Source organism: Rhagoletis pomonella, unplaced genomic scaffold, assembly GCF_013731165.1.
Source record: "Rhagoletis pomonella isolate Grant_MI unplaced genomic scaffold, Rhpom_1.0 Rhpom_scaffold_00011, whole genome shotgun sequence".
Taxonomy (NCBI): Eukaryota; Metazoa; Arthropoda; class Insecta; order Diptera; family Tephritidae; genus Rhagoletis; species Rhagoletis pomonella.
In genome coordinates this window covers 477,487-500,687 of record NW_023458565.1, presented here as the reverse complement: position 1 = coordinate 500,687, position 23,201 = coordinate 477,487, and the positions used below count along the sequence as shown (strand labels likewise).

The 23,201-nt window shown below is 32.6% G+C and overlaps 1 protein-coding gene across 3 annotated transcripts in view; it reads right to left on the bottom strand.

Moving 5' to 3' along the window:
- Positions 1 to 23,201, bottom strand: part of LOC118747250 (putative phospholipase B-like lamina ancestor) — a 62,875-nt gene that overhangs the window by 27,349 nt on the left and 12,325 nt on the right. The window contains exon 1 of one of the 3 annotated variants that reach the window (XM_036481239.1): positions 6,575 to 6,593. The exons of 1 other annotated variant lie outside the window; for it this stretch is intronic. The gene's annotated coding sequence lies outside the window, so the exon portion shown is untranslated. Of the gene's footprint in view, positions 1 to 6,233; positions 6,315 to 6,574; positions 6,594 to 23,201 lie in introns of those variants that run through there. One more of the 3 variants, XM_036481238.1, reaches the window with a different exon arrangement.

Sequence of the window (23,201 nt, the reverse complement as noted above, 5' to 3'; positions counted from 1 at the left end):
TTCATGAATGCTTTAAGATTGAGCACTTTTCATATAGCTGGGTGACTTGGGTCACGAGATACAGACCAAAACGTGGACCCGGGTAAACTTAGGCTGTATTTGTTTAATATCGGCATAAAATGAAAGCTGTTATGTCAAAAGTATGCGGAAGCAAATAAAAAAAAAATTAAAAAATTCATGAATACCGTTTTAGTGAAAAATAAAATTGAGTAATGCGGACAGTTCTTTAATCTTCTTTAATATAAAAATTAATATAAAAATAAGTAGGGTTTTCCTTCCTGACGCTATAACTCCAGAACGCACGAACCGATTTTCACGGTTTTGCATTCGTTGGAGGTTTATAGCTAGGAAAATTCAGGAAAAATTTCAATAGAAAAGTATATGGTGTGTGAGTATCCCCCACGAAAATAAGTATGTTTCATTTAAAGTAGATGGTGCCATTGTTTAACAGCTATTCATTGTACTTTGCTCAGTTAATTTCATGTGACACTAGCGAATACCCGGCGTGCTTCGCTGCGCCTTAAAAGTAATTTTGTTTTGTTACTCCCTCTCACAACATTTGAAAATATTATTTAATATTGCTGTACATATTTGTATAGTAGGGAGATTTTTTCAAATTATATAAATATACGTTATTTGAATATTGAATCAATACACGTTTGAGGAAAGGGTGCGATAGTAGACTCCAGTTATAAGATTATAAATTAAATTTCCAAGAGAAAGTCGGTTCTTTACATATTTTCTAGTTACCTTCGAAAATATATTAACTCAAAAAAAAAATAAACAATGCTTCATAGATCGATTTTTTTAAATCTAACTTCATAAAGTTCTTTAAAAATATTTTGTAAATGAGGCCATAAGAGCTTAGGGGGAGAGTTACAACACAAAAATACATTTAAGGCGCAGCGAAGCACGCCGGGTAATTGCTAGTATTAAATAAATGCAAAAATATTTTAGAAATAAAGCTTACTCAAGACTCTCTCGTTTGATACCTATATTAGAATATTTCATTAAACTTGTAAATTAAGTTGAGTTTGAGTTTCTAAACAGGTGGCAACCTTCTTAAAAAATATTTTCCAAATAAAGCTAAGATTCTCGTTCGATACTCATCATCAAAATATTGTGTTTAACTTGTTATTTAAATTGAATTTGAACTACTTAAAATTCGACAAAATTTTGTTTTGAAATCTGATAAATTTGACATATTTTGAAGATTATTCATATTCAAAAATTCATAAACCCGCTGAGTTATAGCTGGCCAAAGTCAAATGTTGTAGATTTTTTGTGATTTCGAAAAATTAAATTTTTTCACCCCCCCCCCCCCAAAAAATTAAAAAAAAAATTTGAAATTTTCGTGGATTTCTTTATTTTGTAGGTATACAAAAATAAAGGAGCCCATGATGTTTATATTTTTAAGGACCACCCTAATATTTCTATTAGTACTCTGATTAAACCCTATCTTTATTACGTTATATCTACCTAATTAATATGCCGTCGCATATCAACACCTCAGTACCTAGAATGCAGTTTTAAATCGCCAGTATAAACACAAACATCATAAAATTGCATACCCCACTTTCAACAGACTGCCAAAGTTCAAACTTTGAGTAATTGTGGCATTAAAATCAAAAAATGCCTATGTTCATACATACAGCCGTACATATTTCATTGCATTCAAGCAATAAATCACTTTGTACCAAGTACTCGATTTCTTAACAGCCGCATAAACCTCATTTTGTTGTACGAGATTGTATTTCCACTGTATTTTGCTTTACAAATTTACAAGCTTTAACAGCTTTTTTCCAATTTATTATTATGACAACTTGCTGCGAGATTAAATAGACTAAGTATGTATGTATGATGATTAACTTGAAGGCGCCAACGACTTTATCAAGCTAACTATGCAATAGTTACTTGGCACTGCAGCTAAATTCCAGGTTAAATATGTACACGTGTCAAAAACACTGACAATATCTACACTGCTCCAATTAACTGCAATGCTCACCCACGCCCGTACTTATAAGTTAATTCACATGCATATGTACATACATACTATGTATATGTATTTACATATTTATCTATGCAACTTTCAGAATAATATAAAAGTAGTTGGTGCGTTTGGATATCTCACGCTAAAATGCGGCTGATAAGCCGTAAACTGCTGTGGCAAATATTTGTTGAATTATTCTACGTTCAATGCAAATATTCGTCTGCATATGAATACGGTATCGGTCATATCTATAGCACGCCATTGCAGTGATATTGCTTGCCACTTATGTATATATTTTTTTTTTTTTAAGAACTTTCAATTATATTTAATACAGTTCATTCTCTTACAAACCTCATATAAACTCAAGCTTAAAACTTTGTAGAAAACTTAAAAAAAAAATGCAAAAAATTTTCACCCAAGTTTCAAACATTTTTCTCAGAAGTGTTAGAGTTTTTTTTTTGAGTACACAGTTTTATAATCCATTAAATTTTAGTCTGATAATGTGCAAGTTTCAATTAGGGTAAAAATTACAGTTGATTTTTTAGAATCTCTTTAAGTTTGTCTAACACCCCAGTTGCATAATTAATAAAAATTTATAGCCAAATTGAACGCTATCTATGCCGGAAAATTGTGAATACAAAATTCATGAGACTCGCTGAAGACACTAAACCTATGTGGCCTTATTCATAAACAAGTATTTTTTAAGCAAAAAACCAAACCGACTTCAATTCTCATATAAAAAAATATATATATACATATATATATTTCATGATCCAATGATCTTAACCAGATTAGTATGAGACACTACCTTTCCGATGCAAAAATAGTGATCGAAATCGGTTGACGTGGTCCAAAGTTATACGGTAACGTACATAAAAAAAAGAAAAAAAATATTCCGACGAACTGATAACCTCCTCCTTTTTTGGAAGTCGTTTAAAAATAAAGTAGCTTTATAAAAGGTTTATAAATTGAAAAATTTACGAAAACGTCAATTTATAAAGCTCTTTAAACCTACTTTAATTTTTATGAATAAGGCCAATAACCTTTTCGGAGATGCTAGTGAAGACAATTAAACTTGTATGTCCTTTGACAAATATTTTTTTTCCTTTTGGCGAATTCTTCAAAAACTTCTAGAAGTGTATACTACCATTCGAAAAACCACCGTTCGATTACCCTCTGTCACTTCGAATTTATTTCTATGTTGATTAGACCTCTCGAAAAACACCAGCTGGCGTTCAGAGGCGGCATAAATCTGTATGCCCCTATGTTTGTGTAGCAACATAAGACGCACCCAACCAATTAGAGGGGAAGCTCGGCCTAACACTTAGCAAAAAATAAGAGATCAGACTTTGTGGAAGTAAAGGAAGGAAATGATTTGATTATTTAATACAGTCATTGACTCCAAACCAAACCGTTTTCAACCGTTTTGTTTTTTGTTTTTGAATATTTTTAGAGGGTTTTTTGAGATCTTCATATCGACGGCTGAGTGACTTATCTCGGCAGCCAGTTCAAAAACACACTATCTCAGAAAGCTTTTTAAAAACGCCCTATTTCAAAATTCGATTCAAAGCAACCTATTTCAGATGCCGATTCAAAAACGCCCTACCTCCACATATTTTCAATATATTTTCAGTTGGGATAGGGCGTTTTTGAACCAAATTCTGAGACAGGACGTTCTTGAAAAGTTTTCTGATGAGATAGGTCGTTTTCGAACTGGCTGCCGAGATAGGTCGATCTTCCACTCAGTCGTCGATGTACATACATATATTGAAATATTTGTTTTATCGAAAATTTAACTAGAAAATTGGTATTAATTTTGTATCTGAAAAATTTTCCACTGCAGAAATTGCTTTTTGGTGTAGCAGTTTACTAAACTCTGTCTAAATCAGTAATCAGTATGTTGTTTTCATTCTCATTTAACGGCAGGCTCAGTGTGGTTAGTGTCGCCAGTGCATCTTATTCAAATAGGACTGAATATTTTAACCTGCTACAATATCCAGAATGGAGTTGTGTCAAAGTATCGCGGCTCGTGCGAAGCAACTCGAACTCTGCGTCTGCGATAGGTAGCTTTGGTCTCCGATGATGGAATTCAAGGGGTGTGTCATTCTTGATGGCCTGTCTATAATAGACTGTATTTATAAAGTCGGTCTCGTTCAAGGGATGGCGTATTATCATTCCAAAGACAGGTGATTCTATAAGCTGTTCTTTAGCGATCTAATCTTGTTAAGATTGATAAGCGCCATTAGGCGTGAATTTTTCACAAATTTGTATCTGCTTAACTTGTAATCCAAAATACATAGACCTTAATTTGCCTTATTTATTTCTAAATTAAAGCTATACTTATTTTTGGTCATGATTTCTGATTAACAGTAAATGTTACTGTGGAGAGAATATGTCAAATAAAACCGGTTTTTTCTTAATTTGAAAATGGGGAGCCGTTTTTTTCAAAATTGCTATTTTTCGAATAACTCAAAGACCAGTTTTCGAAAAAATTAGAATAATAAATGGAGAGCCTACGACCTAGCGGTTCGCTTATCCCGAAATACTGCCATGTGTCAGGGTATAATTTTGAACGGATAAAATACTCCGTCAATCCGGATTAAAATTGCCGTCTGTCTATGCTATAACGGCAGCAAAATGCTTAATCTACGTTCCATATGTACAGAAAGCCCCTCTAACACCATCAATTTATATAGCAGTTTTCGACGATTTCTTATCTATGTATCTTAGAGTGCAGTGTAGTTTATTATGCGAGATCTGGACCTGCTAAAATCTAGAACAACGTAAGAAGAGCTAGAGAGTTCCCAAATATTTCAATGAAATTAACTTACTAACAGAATACTTAAAAATATTTGGGGGTATTATTAGGTCAAATCAATGACAAACATCATTTATTTGTTCCTTTTTGTGATTCAGCACTAGAAATGTTAATCCCGGGATCCCAGACTTTTCAAGGTCTCGAAAAACCCGGGTTTCTTGGCAAGTAATCCCGGGATTTTCGGGATTTGTAATTTGCATTGATGGCAAGAATAGAAACTCCTTTTCTTGACCATTATGGCTATATTTCTTTTTTTATTTAATAACTAATATTTTTTTATAAATATGTAGCTTATTATACATATAACACCGCGCGATAGTAAATTTTAAACACAAATAACAATATATTCGCGAAATCATGGGCCAAATATAGTCAAATTGCGTTTTTAGTTTTTCACTCTGACGTCAGTAATTAAAAATGATTTAAAAAATTCAGAGAAATGTGCTTAGAGAAGAAGTATGGGTATAAAATTAATAAGGAAATCCTGTAGAATTTAAACAGATTCAAGTTTCTGGTGCAGAAGGGCAGGTAAATATTGAAAATGTCATTTTAAAATTTTATCCTTGAAATTTCGCAATATTTGTTTTTGAAAAAATTATATGTTAAGGGCTTATATAAACTCGACAACATCCTCGAATTTCGTTCTTCTAACTTTGTCGGCTATAAAATTACCTATTCGTCCTTGTGAATCCAAAATATAATAATTTTTTTAAATTCTAAAGAACTTTCCTCTTGCATTTGTTACATTGCATTGCATTTTTTTAATAATTTTTGGAATTAATCATAACTTTGAAATAACAAAGTCCTTCAAAATAAATCCTGCGGTAAGAGAGAAAAAATAAAAACGCCACTTTAAATAAAAAAGTAAGGTTTCAAACCCATTTATTTATTATTTATTTCATAGTAGGAGAGCTTCTCAAACAATATAGAATCAATTTTTTCGATTCAAGTTGTTAAAAAGTAATGAATATCTAAATCCCGGGACTATACCCGGGATCGATCAAGCACTGACAACGCCATCCCGAAAATCCCGGGATCGGAAAAAGCCGAAAAATTAACATCCCTATTCAGCACACACATCTTGTTTAATTCATTTGCATTTAGCCGTACCAGTCTTCATGATTTCACTTTCTTTTGGCGTTACAACATTCTGCATCATGCCTTCATATGTACATATGTATGTATGTAAATACGAAAATACTCATTGTCACAGGTAATTAGAACTACACGTTTTTAAATCATCTCTTTATAAATACTACAGACGTCGCGTTAACATAACCAGTCTACCGCCGTAATTAGTCGAGACAGACTTGTAATTAGGTGTGTACATTTTTGTGCGCAAATGCGAGTGTACACTCTCTAACCATAATTAGAAAAAAAAATAGCCAAATAAAGTTAAATACGCAAATACTCGTAAATAACTACCTTTCCTTAAACAGCATTAATTACGCTAAAGCAACTGAAATGCTTTTTTATATAATTACTAAAAAGTAGAACTGCAATCAGCAAGTATTTTATTGTGCTTATTTATATCACACTGAATTTATGTACATATATTATATGTGTGTATGTATTTATATATGTTTTTTAAATTTTGCAAAACTTCGCGTAACTATTAGTTTAATTTTTTCTATATATGTATAAACTTCGTATATATTTATTTTTCTTCCTTGCACAAACTTGTTCACCACAACACACTGAGTTTTAAACGCCCGCGTATAAATACACACAAAATAACCGTTATTTATAAAATAATTTTCATTTACGTTTTTGCACGGCCACGAACCGATCTGTGCAGCTAATCGGTCAGGACTGTGCGCATCGCTGGTATCTGTGATTCCTTTATCCAATCGATCAAGCAGTGAGAGATAAAATAAAAACCAAACCAAAAACAGAAACAAAAATACATTAAAAATGCTTAAAGAAAATTGTATTGTATGGGGGGGCTGGCTTTCAAGAGCTTCCGCAATAATACTCGAGAGCATAATTTTTGGCCGATGATTTGGCAACGGATCGTGAAGATAGCAGTAGTACACTTTCAGTTTTGAACTTGGACGACACACGACGCAGAGCGCTGCCATTGGCCTCAATATTTATGTATCTAAGTCTGTATGTACACTAGGCGACAAATGAAAGTGTACACCTTGTTCTAACTTAATATTCACAATTATTTTCGAGAACAATTTTTTGCATTAATTATTTATGAAAATATAAGCGCAATTCACCGAAACGCGCAAATGCCTCGTAACCATGTAAACCTCGTAAATTTAGTTCATTCTATAATATAAGCCATAAAAATCAAAGTTTTACACTTTATATAAAATTGACAAAAATGCAAAAAAAAATTCTTCAAAATTTTCAATTTTTTATTCAGAATTTCTAGAGAATTTTCGAGTTTTCAGTATTGCAGCACATTCAATTTTAGAGAAGCAAAGTGAAAGTTTCAAGTTGCTATAAATTACCGTTGAAATTTTAGATTTTATTTTGGCGCATTTGCTTCTACATAACAAATAAATACAATTTGTTTTTATGTGCAACACAAAAAAATTCTAAAAAATTAACGGTAGTTTTCAGCAAAATTTTCTAGAAATTTTGAATAAAAAGTTGAACATTTTTTTAATTTTTTTTTACCATTATAAAAGTGTGCAACTTTGATTTACATGATTTATATTATAGAATGAACTATATTTTCATATATAATTAATGCAAAAAATTTTACATTAAAATATAATTGTGAATACTATATTACCAAGGTGTGCGCTTTCATTTGTCGCCTAGTGTTTGTACTTACAGTGTTGATTATGAGAAGAAAATATAAATTCTCTCTGCTGGTGCTTACGAAATTGTTTAATCTAAAATCCGAACTGTTTTGTTTTTGTTTTTGCTTTCGAATAAGTATATTTTCAACGAAAAGACACGCACTTGTGGCATTTTATTAATTTAGCTAATTATGATTTACGTGAATGAAATTATTCTACACGTGTTGATTTTTTTAAATATTCACAATGATTATCTAGTTAAATTTTTTTTTTGTTATTCTTCTATAAAAATATTGTTCGTGCTTTAACCAAAACTATGTAAAGTAACCGAAGAAAAAGTTAAGTGCCCTTACGTTAGGTTGTAGCACCTGGCTAGGCTTAGGGGAAAGTCAGCACCCTTCTGCTTTTTAAACCAGTTTTTGTAGGCGAATGTACGAATATGCTTCCATTTTGTCTCCACTTCTTTAAGGAAATGTTGCCCTATTTAGTCCTCTTCCAGGCTGGTGAAAGTGAACTGCACTGAAATATCCAAATGCAAGACCATAGGCACCAGATTGTGATTACCCTTATTATGCCACTGTGTCCCGGTATCCATATCAGGTGCAAAGCAAAAAGCTCTGACATTACTTTAAAATGCCAAATTGCCAAATATTTTTATCATTATTTATTTTTTTTTTTAATTTTAGCGGCAATGCTGACCAGTAAAGTCTTTTTTTATCCAAAGTCCCAAATGCAAACAAATTTAAAACTTTTAAATCACACATCAATCATTTTTGGCGTGAAATACACCACCTGTGCCAATAGGAAATTTTCAAGTAATTGTAGAAAATATTTCCTTAAATCTAATTGCAGCAATACGAGCACTGCATACATATGTATGTACATGTCCCAAACCAGTAAGTATTTCTTAATAAAAATATGATTGATGGTGATTCCTTATAATTCCGCAAGGAAATCTATGACACTTAAATATTAATCAGTTGAATTTAATATTTCAGCCAAAGAGATTAGTTGTAAATTTACCAAGTTTCCTGAAAATTTCACAAGAAAATGCAAAGTATTCGTCTAAGTGGTTTTGAGGCATGCAATTCAAAGTATCTTAAAATATTCCTCTATCAAATCCGAGCACGTCATACTAAATAATGGAATTCATATATCCAGATGCACTTTATAGTTTTATAGTCTATAGTTTTCCATGTATATATGTATGTATGTATGTATGTACATATGTATGTATGACGCTTTGTCAATCGGAAAGTTTAAATTACAGACAGAAGTTGGCATGAATGAAACTAGTTATAGTGCTAATCATAACTATACGACAACCAAATAGTTTTGACTATTAACTTTTTATGCTTTAATTTTCATTGTTTTTATAAAAATATATGTAGTTCATTCTATAACAAAAATCACGTAAATGCATGATTTAATTTTGTATAAAAATTAAAAAAAAAAATCAGTCAAAAAGTCATAAAGTGCACGTTTCAAGTGACAAAAAAATGCCGTTGGTTTCTGAAACTTTTTTTTTGTAGACTTGAATTCATGTCGTTTTTGCATGAACAATATATTTTTTTTAAATAATTAAAAAGTACTATTAAAAAAAAAAACAAAGAGCTAAAACTTGAAAACTTGCAAATATGTATTCAGGTGTTGTATAGTTATGATAAGTACTATGGCTAAATAAAATATATTAATATCGGCATGTAAGATGCATATACACTCATGTATAGTATATATGTACGTTCTCTCGTAAGACGAATGCATTTACATCCAAAGTAAAATGAAATATTGACTTCCACGTCTATGTAGTACATAAAAGTTTATTTCAAAAATTCATATTGGTAATTAAAAAGGCTATAAAATGGCGAAGCATTTTAAATTAGAATATTCAGACGTCAATAAGTTACCGAGCATTATTCATTAATTTAACGTACTTGTATGACGTCTGCTGATTGATTTAGCTGAAAGTGGACCTCTTATTCGTGATTGATTGCAGTGATCGATACAAATGAATAAAAAGAAAAACTGAAGGATTCAAGAAGAAATGTCTTTTATTACTTTAAACACTTTACTTTGAATAATTTTCAAGAAGCCTACCAAATGTACTTCGATAAATCTAGAATTGGTATCCGCTTCCTATAAAACATGTACTTGTATTTCAACATTATGAATGTACAGTAGGGTCTTCCAAAAAAAGTAAAGTCGGAATTTTAATGCTCTCACCCCCTTAGATTGTTCTATATCGAAAAAAGTATACCCCTGTTTTATTTTTGAAATCAAAAATTATTTAGAGGTCGCTCAGAGCGCTCAAAGTTTTCCATGTAATTTATATGGGGAAAAACAACTTTTCGTAGAAATGGTATAGAATTCTTGAATATTTTTCGATCAGAGAAATCTGTTTCTCTTCAGGATACTTGAAGGACTAATACCCAGCTGTTTATTTAACCATTATTTAATATAACCTATTACCCAAATATGCAATGTGGGACCCTTACCTAATATGGTTACTATTACAAAATGGTTAAATAAACAATTGTGTATTATTATTGGGAATCTCCTGAAGAGAAACAGAGTTTTGAGATAGAAAAATATTGATTTTTAAGAATTATATACAATTTCTACGAAAAATTGGTTTTTTCCCATATAAAATACATGGAAAGCTTTAAGCGCTTTGAGCGACCTCTAAATATATTTTGATTTCAAAACAAAAAATGGGGATATACTTTTTCGGTATAGAACAATCCTAGGGGTGAGAGCATAAAAATTCCGACTTTACTTTTTCACGTGCATTTTTGGCCCATCCTAATGTACATACATACATACATATGTCAATATGCATTCATCTCATTCATATGGGTCGTGGGTCTTGAGATGCTTCCGCCATACATATGTACATACAAACATATGTACATTAAAAATTTCCACAACATTTTTATTTATTTAATTATTGTTTGTAAAAATTAAATTGTAGCTCAACTGTGCAAATAACTCTTGCATTTGTATGTATGTGCTAGGGTGTTCGATTAATCGCCTTTTTTCCAAAACCGCTTTTCGAGATATTCGAAAAATCGCAATTTGAGAAAACCGGTTCCCGATTTTGAAATTAAGAATAAACCGGATAAGCTCGTTTTATTTTACATATTTTTCATTCAGTGAATATGCCTACCAAAAATTACAATATAACTATTAACAGCAAAGATATATTTTTTTAGAAAAGAGCAAAGCAAAATAAGTTCAAAGTTTTTTTTTTTTTTTAACATAAGTAAAACAAATAAAAATCAGTGAAACCTTCATGTGTGGTCTTGTTTCAACTTATTTTTAATACTTTATTGCATTTTTTCTGACTTTTCTCGGATTTGAGTAGTGTTCTTGCCACTGTAGTCGAGTGCTTAGATGTCCCACAACAAAAAAAAAATAAAAATCAAATAGCTGCTACCTCTCGGCAGACACTGGCAATCCTCCGAATGTAGTTCTGCGATAAAAAATCTTCTTCGGAGATGGAGAAAAAGTGTAGATCTCTCTATTTGTGCCACAACATCAAGAAGCAGAACTCGAATTGGAGTAGAAACTCGACCAAACAATTAGGAAAGGTTTAAGCGCCAAACATTTATTCATTGGAATCAAATATGATATACCCCCAAATAACCTAGGATATCATTTTTAAACTATTTAGGGGTTTCTCTTAAACTGAAAAAGGCTTAGAACTCAAAACTTTTACTGAGAGGTCATCAAGATATGTATGAAATGAGAAAACCGGTTTGTTCGATCAAAAAATCCGGTTAACTCGTCAATTCCAAGTGTCATATGTGCAGGTGACATCTCTTAAAAACTTTTTTTTTTAGCTTAATGAAAAACGATTTTTTCCGTTTTACTACTGTTGAAAACAAGTTAACAAATCAATGAAAAGTACATAATTTTCTTGCAATTGTAGTTGAAGGTCAGCTAATGATGCCAAAATCGTAAAGGATGTGTCAAAATGGTAGATACAATTGGCAGAACAGGATATGGAATGTGTACATATATTATAGATAAATTTATGTGTCAAAATAACAGCTGGTTTAGGGAGGATCACAATACAAATAGGTATTGTCGGGGGTAGATCGTCTAGAGGTGAAAGTCAATTACTTACATAATGAAAAGTAACCATGGAATTAAAAAAAAGCAATGTTTTTCACTTATTTGTACAATTATGTAATGAATAAGTGAAAGAAATATCAGAATATTGCAGAATCCTGCAAATGGGAATTGACGGGTTAATTCGATATTCGAAAAGTGAACATTTCCAAATCCAAAATCCAAAAAAAAAACAGTGGAAACCGGTTGGCAAAAGCCGAGTCAATCACCCCCACATCAAAAAAAAATATAAAAATATAAATAAAAAATGTTATGGTGTTGTTTCTCTGGCACTTTTACTCGCCTTTACTTTGCTTAGTAACTATGACAAGCAAATAATCACTCTTTGACCCAAATATGAAACCAAAGTTCGATTTAGGGAAAGCTTGATTTAACTTTATGAGCATGTTTATTGATTTTTTAAGCTAAGTATTATTAATTTTTGTTTAAGGTACAAAACGTTCAAGGAACTTAAAAGCTGTTTTTCCTTGTTCTTGATTTTTTGAGTTATGACGTTCTTCCAGCAAACGTGCGTTATGTAGAAAATCATGCACTGAGAAAAACACACGTTTTTTTTACATCTAACATACACTCATAGACAAAAGAATGGGCATGCGATATTTAAAATTTAATACATAGATTAATGTGCCTATTGGCTTAAAATTTGTGTTGATTTTTGATAATTTCTTTTTCTGAAGATGTTGTGCATTAGAAAATTTCAAAAAAAAAATAAATAAAAAATCAACGCGAATTTTGTGCCAAACAGTGAATACAGAATCTAGCGGCACAAAACTATTTGAACAGATTCACGTGATGAATTTTTAAACCACTTCATACCTGCTAGTTTATGGGGCCACTGATTACAAATCTTCAGTCAGGTTTCAAAAATCAAATATGGTGGAAAAATTAAAAAAAAAAAATTTGAGTTCGCTCGAAACTTGTTACACGACCAAAAATTAGTAACTTTGACTAAAAATTGCGAAGAGGTCTAGCGAAATCCTTTAAGAAATCGACTGCATCGTATGGATACTAATGTTATGGTACATACATATAGTATGGTGTAGGCCCAAAAATAGCTGTTCGCTAGAGTTGAAAAAAAAATTTACTATCCTTGCTTTCAAGTTGGCGGAAATTCAGCAGCCCGCGGAGCACCGCACATCAAGGTTTACTGTGACTGGTGACTGGTCCCACAGTATTCAAAAACAGCCGACCACCATGCAAAAAATACGATGAATATTCTTTTCTTGCACGGAGACTACCAAGGATCATAGAATGAACTTTTTAAACAATATAAAGCAAGAATATGAAGTAATTCCGCATCATTAACTCAAAAATGCGTTCACTATGTATACATATATAAGGTTTTTTGATTTATTGACAGTTTGATAGGTAAATTAAATTGTTTACTCAACAAGTCAAAAAAAAAACAGGAGCGCGAGACTTATGACGCAATTGTTGGCAAAACACATACAGTAGTATGTACAAATTATTGCGAATGCATACTATATATGTAACAAGTACATATGTATGTATGTACACGTAAATAAACCCGAAAAGAACAAAAATACAATTGTTTTGAACTTGAGGCAATTTTTTATTTTTTTTTTTAACAAAAATAATTCACAATGCTTGAAGCTATAGCTGCTATTCCAGAGATCACCACATCTCATCAGACATCTTTATCAAGCTCACGGATATTTGAATAGTGACTGTGAACGGAGAAAAACCATAACGGTTTACAAGGAGCGAACTTAGCTCAGTGGTTAGAAGACAGGCTGTGTATGCCGTAGAGGCAGATTGGAGGCTAAAATGTGCTACAAAAATGTTAGGCAGAACACTTTAGTAGAAGTCGCCGAAGAGGAAAACATCCTCCGATTATATCTGATGGCTGCTCAAGTTATTATCAATATTTGTTTAGTACCACTCTAAGTATACATACATACATAGTTATTTAGATGCATATGTGTGTAAACTTAAGAATTATCCTCTTCAGAGACATATGCAGTTGCGTGTAACTAATTAAGAACGACGTATCCCGGATTATATCAACCTGTATATAAAATACTTAGTAATCAGGAAAATATTATTATGGGTTTCAGTAAAACGAAGCCTTTGCTAGAAAAAGCTCGAAAGTTCATAGTAAAAAAACGTTATACAAGAATTATTAAACCTCTTATGGAAAAGTAAGTAAAACAATCGTGCATATAATTTCTGTCTTTTTCCATCGAAAGTACTACATTTCAGACAGTTTTAGCTATTGTAGCTACATACATACTATAAATAAAGGCAGTTAGAGTCGACATTGTAAAGGACGATTTCGGGAATTGAGATTATAGAAAAAATCGATTTGAGTTCGCAATGGAATACCGCCTCTGAACTTAGTGAATGGAAAATTGTACAGTTTTATGATGCAACAAAGTGAAATAGGATTTTGCCAGATAGAAAAAGTATCCCACCACCAGCAAAACAAGAACCTGGGTCCGCTTTGTACTACATATATCAACGTCAAAATATGCTGCCGGCATCACAATGCTTTGGCAATCTTGAAAATAGAAGAGCGTTCGGACTGAGTTAAGCAACTAGGTACCTACACTGAGGGAAAAAAATTTTAGAATTAAAAAAAAAACGTGCTAAATTTAAAAAATACGCATATGAAAGAGCAGCAAACTGATCTGATGTACACTGCCGGCAAAAAGTATTGGCACAGCAAAATTTTCACAATATAGGCAACAAATTTTTTCTAATATTTTCATTCATTCTACAAAAAAAAACGTAAAAATATAATTCCTTAACTTTGTGCAAAACTCGCGAAAATTCAGCAAATTTTCAAGCAAAGTTTCAACTTTTTATCCAATTTTTTTTAATTTTTTTGAGTGTGCAGTTTGGCTGCTCATTAAATTCTAGTAGAAAAAATGTTCGGAGTTATTCAAAAATCGCATTAATTTTTGAGAATTTTGTTTTTTTTTTGCTGAAGGTGTTTTGCATTTTTCCATATTAACTATTTTTTAAAACATTTTCATTTTTTTCTAAAAAATGCCAAAAACAACGGTAATTCCTAGTTACTTAAAACTTGTACTTTATTATAATAAAATGGATTGGGCTAAAAAATCTGATTAAAAAATTTAAAATTTGCATGAAAATTTGCTGAATTTTCGTGAGTTTTGCACAAAGTTTATTAATTATATTTTTATGTTTTTTATTGTAGAATGAACCATATTTTTATAAAAAATTGGCGGAAAAATATTAGAAAAAAAAAATGTTGCATATATTGTGAATAATTTGCTGGGCCAATACTTTTTGCCGGCAGTGTATGTATGTATGTACATACAAGTGTATGTATAGTATACCTATAGGTACATAGGTACATCTTTTGTATGTACGTATGTGAGTATTCACATAAAGCAGCAAAAGTCCCCTCAAGTCATCACAGAAGGACGATTAGCTCCAGGATATTGACCTCAGAAAAACTGAATGTCTTCTTTCTACATCGTACTTTGGTCTCCTTGTTTGTTCATTTTGTGTGCTTGAGATCATTGCACTGCTGTAGTTATTTGTCTCGTTTTTTTTTTTTACTTTGCTTTCGCACATATGTGGCTTTAACTGCTTAGCTATGTGATCGCCAATACAAGATCAGAATTTTGAATTTTGTTTGGTTCCGCAGACACTTGGCAACAAAGCCAAGTAGACATTTTTAGCGAACGGTGCACAGGTATCGTTATTATATATGTACATACATGCACACATACATATATCGATGCCTACATCTGTATATTCATTTGAATAGACCTATGTATGTATTTATGTCATTTAGCTTAGCCCTCTAACCGGTAAGAGTGCCTCAAGGCAAGGATCACAAAAATCACCTTTTGCATATGAAAATGTAATTTTTCATTACGCAAGTGAGTTCAACGCTCTTGATCATATGTTTGCTGACATTTCTTTCTCAAATTAGAATGTAATCCGACAGGCCGTTAGTCCTCTGTAATCCGTTTTTTGCGAACAGGTGGAGGAGAAGGTCGTGTTTTCGTATTAAAAAATTTCTGATTTTCAGCATCGAAAATTTTTATTTTGGAGAAGTTCTTTTAACTCACGATTTTATATCTACGGTGTTGAAAATAGTTGGATTTTATGTTCTATAGCAAAAAATCTAAGTGTGCCTCAAGGCACTCTTGTCGTTCGGCGCGATTTTTTTTACGCGTCGCATTTTTCCTTTGCGTTTTAGTTATGGTGATTTTTACCGGTAAGGCAAATACTTTTTATAAATTGTTCACCTGTTTTTCATAAAGTGTCTAAATAACAATATATGCAAATCGTTACATGATGTCGCGTGAGAAATTGCCGAAGTTATCAGCCGAAGAAATTCTTGAATTTATGGATTCTGTGGAGACTAAGTAGTAGTATAGCCGAAGCTACAGGTCCAGCAGTTGTACCAACCAATGGTGGTTTGATTGGAAGTAAGAGTTTCTCTCACATCTTTGGAAAATTGATGTTACGTACTGATCGTATCAAGGTACATTGAACAGGTAGTATCAGTAGAGCAGCTGATTTGATTTATTTTCAAATTATTTGGTCTCCAAAATGTCAAATATTTTTAATTTTTTCTCACAAAAATTCTGAATTGTTAAAATCCATTTGCATGTGAAACCTTTTCCCATACAAAACAAGCGATTGAATAGCAGCTTTTGGAACGTTCGCCCAACTCGGCAGCACGACCGCTGATTACTGGGCCTTGCAAAGGATGGATCAATGCTTCGAGAAGCAAACAAATTTACTAGGAAAGAAAGTTGCATCAATTTTTATTTTTTCCAATTTCAATTTTTTATTTTTTATAATTTTTTGTATTTCACATGGCACGCTTTGATTTAGAAGAAAAAATTCAGAACAGTTTTCGACACTTTCGACACCAGAAGCAACAACAAAATACACGCAAATGTTGTTTTTGCTCTACTGATACTACCTGTTTAATGTGCCTTGGATCGTATGGATTTTTTATTGCTGACATTGAATCAATAAACAGAGATTCTGCTGAACTCAGCAAAGTCATCTGGCGCAAAACAAACCTTAAACTTCATATAAATGAGGTGGCATTTCGTGGCTTACCTGAGCACACAAAAATGCTCTCAAGACCGGTGCAATAATATCTATATATTTTTTCCCTAAAGAAATAATTGAAATGATTGTTTAAGAGACGAAGCGGTATGCTCTAACTTAATCAAGATATAAACTTGAGATTCAATGTGAATGTCGATAATATCTGCCAGTACATTGGCATTCATTTATACATGTCGGTTTATCGCTCCCCGAATTTAGAGAGGTAGTTAATGAAGAATGCATTCGAACCCATTCGCAAAACGATGCCATTGAAACGGTTTGAAGTCATAAAAAGATTCCCATCGTTCCGAGATGGGGATGGACGCAATGACCGCCTTTTTTATCCGTTATGCTGGTCTTGTGAGCTACACTCAAACGCGTTCGGTTGGTGGCCCATCTTCAACAAGTCAACCTTCTACTCCACAAGATGAATCGCAACCTGCTGCTCTGAGTGTTGGCAGAAAATCTGTATATCATGTTGATGACGTTCGTTTCAATGGTAACAATCAACTTCCTAAATGGCTCGAGAAAGTGGAAAGAATGGTGCAAATTTTGTAAAAAGTCGCAAACTCAATGTATTTTCGAAGTATGCAATTTATATTTTTTGATCTGCGACAAAAAATTGCTTTTTGGAATAGCACTCAAAAAAGTAACACATTTTTCTAGATTCCTTTGCACTGCTAAACTTTTTGGAATAAAACCGTTGGTACTTAATAAAATTTCTATCTGTTCATATATTTTGCTTTAACCGATATGAGTGCCTGGAGGCACTGTTTCGTTTATCTCACCTGGAAGTCAAACGAAGCGACAAAATGGTATATAGATGACAACATTGAGTTTATCATGCCCAAGTTATGCCAGAAAAAAATTCCCAACCATTTCTGATCACTATTTCAAAGTTGCCGGTTTGAGGGTTAGGGAAGTTCCATGTGAAAGTGAATCTTAGAGCAAAAATATTTTTTGTTATAAAACTAACAAAAATGTCGATAAGATATATGTATGTAAGCATCTTTAATCAACGAAAAAATAACAAATAAAGCTTTTAATTAATTTTTATTACCCTTTTTTTTTAGGTTTGGAAATCAATTCCTAAGTAAATTTTTTGAGTGAGTTTCAAATAGGTTGTGCTGAAAGTACTGTCAAATAATTTTCGATCCATAAGGGGGAACCTATTACCTATATACCCAAAAATTTGTCGAATTGGTTCTTGTGTATACCCTCGTATACAAACAGATCTGATACTTCTGATCAAATTTTAATGAAAACATCCAAGTATGCAGTTATATATCCCATTCAATTTAATTTGAAAGAATGTGCAAGTTTGAAATTGCTAGAAAATCGCGTTGATATTTGACAATTTTCTTAGTGAGAGCTGTTGCTCATTTTATCCATACAAAAAATATTTGTCGAACATACTTACTATGGAAGAACCTGCGTTTAAGTAGATAAAAGTGAAAATTTCGAGACGCTGGGAAGTTGCGTGGATTTTTAGTCATTTTTTGGCTGACTGCTGGGCATTTTCTTTTAATATAAAATACACTATCTTAAGATAAAACCTGAATGAATTAAACCTCTTCTTGGCTTCTAATATCTTAAATAAATAATTTTCATTACGGATCTTACTAAAAGTTACTTTTCATATAAAAATTCGTACGTGTCCCACCCGTGACAAACGTTGTCCCACCCGTGACAGAGGAATTTCGAACTTTTTGTTAGTAAAGCAATAATTTTTGCGCAAGTTTTTGCTTTATTAGTATTTTTTTATTTCTAGACATTAAGTTCACACAGAAAAGTGAAATAAATTCGCAAAGTTTGCGTAAAATATATCTGCTCCAAAAAGCTGTTTTTTTTGTTTGTCCCGCTCGTGACAGAGGAAATAACTCAGATTTTTTTCCATAGTAAGTTGGAATTTTTTTCGTATTTGGTAATAACTCATATGCATAATAGTGAATTAGGTGTAGCATTATAAAAATGTACTTTACTTTATACTTATATTTAATAGAGAAAGTGCATTTTTACTGTACAAATGTCCCACCTGTGATGGTGGAATACCCCAAATACCGAACCTGCCGGTAAACTATGTGTGAGCTAGTAAAAAGAAATTAAAGTTCACAGGTACAAATCAGACCAGAATTCGATTAAATAAAGTACAAATTATTCGAATTTTGGTTAATTTTTCTAAGCAAGAATAAAAGGGGGCAAGCGTTGTATGGTATAATAAACTTAACGGGTTACTTATACATATGTACTATGCACATATACAAACATACGAGACAGGGAAGCCAACTCAACAAATCATTGTACTCCACTTCACACAACGGAGTGCATATCTCTTTTTTTGAAGTTTTCACAAATGTTACTTTTTAAATCTCATAAATTAAATAATTATCTTACATTAAAAATTGGGTGCCAACCCTACTTAGAAATACGCTAGAATGAAGAGAACATATGTATTTTGTGTGTATCATGCCTTTTGCGGTATCTGACGGATGTCATCCCCACGGATCTAATCCGATTTCCACTGTCATAAGAAGCAAGGGTTAAGGACTAATTCCGAACGGATGACATCCGTCGGATACCGTAACAAGAATGTATATATACAGTAGGGTGCCCATCGAAAATGCCTTTTTTTTTGGAAATTTCAAGACCGTACCCCCTAATTTTATTCGTTTTTATGAGAAATAATATTTCCTATTTTTATAGATTTTTTAAAGGTCATTTAGAGGTCGCGACCTGTCGATTTAGGTCAGAAAATACGTTTTTGTAGATTTATGAGTTTTTGAATGACTATTTTTGATTCGATTTCAAAGATCGAATATGATCTGAGAAGAGGATATATAGGCCTTTGAAATGGTGTATAATATTCTATTGTCGGACTTGGCTTGTTGGGAGTTTTTATAGGGTAAAATAAAAAAAAAAAAACACCGAATTTCTCTTAATTTTTTTTTTTAATTTTGACCATCGATAATTTCCACAATTTCAAAGTATGTGGTACCACCCAAAATTAAATATATTTTGAAATAAACTTATAGCTCTTATTAAGTACCGCGGCCAAAGAATTATTCGAATTTTCAACCCGAAAGAACAGCTGGTATAATAAGGAGTGTCAAGAAGCTGCAGAGAGAAAAAAATATGCCGCCTACAGAGCCACGCTGCGATCGAGCGCAACGCGAGCCATGTGGGACCGTTATAGGGAGCTGAATAGGGAAGCGACACGTATTTGCCGCAATAAGGAGAGACCGAAATACGTGAGTGAGAAGAGCTTGAGATGCTGGCCGACAGGAAAAACGCCCGAAAATTTTATCAGAGTTAGGCGACTAACGGAAGGATTCAAGACCAGGCCGGCCAGCCGAGCTATTTAAGTACGGCGGCGAGGAGCTTATAAGGTGCACGCATCAGAATATGGTCATTATGAGATCATATGGAATTTAAGTGTACTCCGCCCAATCCACAAGGAAGGCGACCCCGCCATTCGCACCAAATACCGCGGAATCAGCCTTCTAAGCATAGGTTATAAGGTCTTATGACAGCACGAAAAGAAGTTGTCTTTATGTCGCGATGTCTGAATTTGGTATCCCCGCGAAACTAATATGATTGTGTGTGGGTTCTTTAATCTGATGTTGGAGAAGATAATAAGAGCCGTAGACTAAACCGCTCAGGCACAATACTTTACAAGAGCGTACAATTGCTTGCGTATGCCGACATCAAAATTATTGGTAAAAACAAGGTATGTTCTGCCTTCTCGGGATTAGATAGAGAAGCAAAGCGAATGGATCAGGAGGTGAACGAGGACAAAACGAAGTATCTCCTGTCATCACACAAACAGTCAGAGCAGAAGCGTCTTGGCGCGGCCAAATTCACTTAGGCGGTTACAAAGCCAATAAAGAAGAAGAAGAGAGTAGTAATATTGTATCTTAATTTTCCAAACAATGAATTAAATAAAGAAAAAGTTAAAAAATATTTCTGAATTCGGGATTTTTAAAATACTTTCCATGTGATTAATGTGTAACTAATTTCGAATAGGTGGCTACTTTATACGGATATTCTCGGAGATACTACCTATGTATATAAAAATTACGTACAATACATATGCATAAATACATACATACATACTTCAATATTCACAGCAATGGGATGTGCGCTTGGTGTGGGACTCGACATGTAAAAATCCCTTCCAGTATACCTATAAATTGTTTGTGTGAAATCCTTAGTTGCGATCGGCGAAACAATTATTTTTTTATTGTTCTAAGAATGATTCGAGCGATAATTTAGTTATTTACTTATTTCGCATTATTATATGTAATATTTTATATACTTAATAAATGATTTCTAGGTTTTAAGCTTCAAAATATCACAGAAGATTAAAACAGACTATGGTTTGGTTGTTTTCAGTTCTTATAAGTACTTTACATATCGTACGAAATAAGTAAAAATTTAGTTTAGCGTTTAAATATTTATTTTCACTTTTTAGATATAATTTTTCGTATTAAACTTTCAGTTCAATTTTCACTTGTATAACTAAAATTTATTGTAGATAATTAAGTATTTTAACTCCGCATCAGTTGTCGCATCAATTTTTACCGACGATCTTTCTGACTTCTTTTCGCTCACACTAGCAGCATACATACTAAAAACGATCATTTGTTGGATAATCTGTGCCCCAATTAGGTTTCTATCTTTTTTCTTAATTTTCTTAGAACTTGATCCCAAATCTTATCATAAGATAAAATGCATCTGCGTAAGCATCGCTAAGAGATTTGCTTTCCTAATTTTTTAGATCTCCAGCGTATTTCAAAAGTAAAATATTAGCATATGTATTTGTATGTTTTCTTTATATTAGATTAAGTGCATTAGATTAAGTACATTTCGCTCGTTTGCTGAAAGAATAACATAAACCAAAGAACAGAGCATAAGCAAACTTTGTGTGATTAAAGTATGCAGAAAAGGCAGTCAGCCTTTTTTGTGTTATGTAAAAATTCATAACGGTATCTATCAATTCTAGCTCATAAGGAAATAAATATGTCACTCTTAAAACTTTGTTTAGTAATCGTAAGAAGAAAACTATTGTTTTGTGCTCAAAATAGAGAACCAAAGTCAGGTTTGACTTTAGATCAGCTCTGAGCAGAGAGAGCTTTTACTCAGCACGCGCCTATACAAAATGTATAGAAAACTTAAAAGAGCTTCGCCCGCGGGCAAGGCACCGCCCACCACTGCTTTAGATTTATCCTCTGGATTTAATTTCAGGCATATACATACATATGTATGCTAGACAATATGCACCAGATCGTGAATACCCCTGATATTCGGCATAGGGCCGCATATTTAAGTGCGGTTGCTGCATATAAGAAATGTATGCATGACCATTTTTTAGCAACATTATCTTGACATCGTTAAGAAGCCTCTCAGACAGTCACTTCAATGAAAGACATTAGATAGAAAGATTTATTTGACTAACCACTCGGGTATTAAACTCTAAGAACTGATAAGGAGGTTCATAGGTGATAAGATAAAAACTAAATAACAGTATTTTTATGAAAAAAAAATCTACTTAACATCAACTTAAAATATACTCCGAGGTGTGCATACATATGTATGTACATTAGGACGGTTCGAAAAACGCAACATGTTTGATATGAAAATTGTAGAGGTCTTAAAAGGTGCTATTTTATTTAATCCGTTATTCTAGAAAATAAATCCTGGTTCTCTATATTCAGTCTGTGGAACGATCTTTTACTGACGATGAATATATATCCAGCATAGGGCCGATGGTAAATTATATACCATTGCTAACGTCTATAAATTCCCTTTTCAGTGACATACATATGCACCCATAGATAACTAGATCTGCGTATTTTTTATAACATTTTCCAATAGAGCCACTGTGACGAAAATGTGCAAGGGTATTTATTGAGCAATTCATAGAGAAACTTCTGATTAAACAAAACGAACAAAAATTGCAAACATTTTTATATGTTTTTAATTTATTCAAGGTTTTAAAACACTTGAATTGCCAGTAAAATCGCGTTTAGTTACAAATATTTGAAAATGCGAGCGCAAGAAATCCACTCAATTAAAAATTGTGCATTTCCCACACACATCGTCGTCTCAGAAAACGGATGTCGAATGTTACAAAACACGGTTTTGAGAAAATTGACTTTGAAGTTTAAGGTCGAATTAATCCGAAACTGTACGGTAGATTTTTGTAACTTTTGAAGGAGACGTAGTTGGTGTTATTAGTTTTGATTTTCCATATTTTTACATTTAATATCTCTTAACGTTAATGAGAAAATTTACTTTTCATTCCGTATACATTTGTCGTAAGTAGCGGTTACTCACCACTTTGTTTTGTCCACAGAACATACGACAATAGTAAAGTATCTATTTCAACGACGATGGTACAATTTGATGAAAAAACCAGACATATTTATTA